The sequence below is a fragment of the Callospermophilus lateralis genome, unplaced genomic scaffold, assembly GCF_048772815.1.
Source record: "Callospermophilus lateralis isolate mCalLat2 unplaced genomic scaffold, mCalLat2.hap1 Scaffold_103, whole genome shotgun sequence".
NCBI lineage: Eukaryota > Metazoa > Chordata > Mammalia > Rodentia > Sciuridae > Callospermophilus > Callospermophilus lateralis.
The window spans coordinates 5,034,406-5,035,565 of NW_027510486.1; the positions used below are offsets into that span (position 1 = coordinate 5,034,406).

Genomic DNA, 1,160 nt, shown 5'->3' on the forward strand with positions numbered 1-1,160 from the left:
CCTCCCTAATTCTGCCCACCCAAATGTGAAAGTGAAGCCATTGTGAGTCTGTGGCTCAGCCTGGCCAGGCAGCCCCAGCAAATGTGTCTCTTTATCATTCTTTAGATATGACCCCTTGACCCCAGGAGGCGTGGAAGTATATCTCCCTTCAATTTCTGGGAGAAGAGTCACAGTGGAGACCACTAGGCTCTGTGACACCTGGTCCCTTGACTTCTAGCCCAGGCCTGTCACCCAGGCCTGGTTCTCTCTCAAACCTCGTCCCTCCTAATTCATCAGCAGACAGGGGGAGATCAGGTAGACAGACAGAAGGCAGTTCGTCCTTTACATCATCTTTATTCCTAGCACTTGATCCTGGTTGGGGCTCCTCTCTTCTTCTAGGCCCCACCCCCGCGCAGGCACAGGTTCAGAAACACAGTGCTCTGAGGGGTGAGTCCATACTCCCCCAGCAGCTAAGAGTCTTCCATGGGCCTCCCCTCGAAGCTCAGCCAGAACAGATCTTCCTGGATGTGCTCCTGCTGGCCCACCTGCCACTTGAGCTCTGCCACCTTCTGCATCAGCCTGATGCTGTAGGGTCTGATGCAGCCCTTGTCGTTCCTCACCAGGTTGCTCAGGGGGCTGTCACAGTTCTGCACCATCAGCAGGACTGTGCTGCCAGAGGCCAAGCCCTGGCTGATGAGAGGGACCCTGTCCTGCAGCACTGGGCCACTGGGCAGGGCCAGGTGCTGCTGGAAGGCAGGCACTCCAGTCTTCTGGAAAATCTGCTGCTTCAGGTCCAACAGCATCGTGGAGTCACTCAGGGACGCATGGTGCTCTTCGCCCCCCAGCATCTTCACCTCCAGGTTCCAGCCCTGGGGGCATCAGCGAGGTTGGGCTCCCACACTGGCCACAGGTCCTGGGTGCTGTTCTCTGCTGGCTGCCTCCTCCACCCACTCGGCACAGGAAGGCCAGTCTCCCACAGCCTCCACGTTCCTCCCATCACCCTCTGTGTCCCCCTGTGGGCCCATCCCCTCTCCTCACACTTGGGAACGCGGTCAAGCTCAGGGCTTGGCAGTGGGTGCTCTGCTGCTGGGAGACCCCAGCAAAGGGAGGGAGGAAAGTGGGCTGGAGTAGCCCAGCTACCCCACTGTGCCATCTGCCTCACCATGGCCCTGGTCTCCAGT

At 59.0% G+C, this 1,160-nt stretch overlaps 1 pseudogene; it reads right to left on the minus strand.

Moving 5' to 3' along the window:
* Positions 1-449: 449 nt before the first annotated feature.
* On the minus strand, positions 450-827 carry LOC143390192 (ubiquitin-like protein ISG15 pseudogene; annotated as a pseudogene).
* Between the last annotated feature and the right edge of the window lie 333 nt (positions 828-1,160).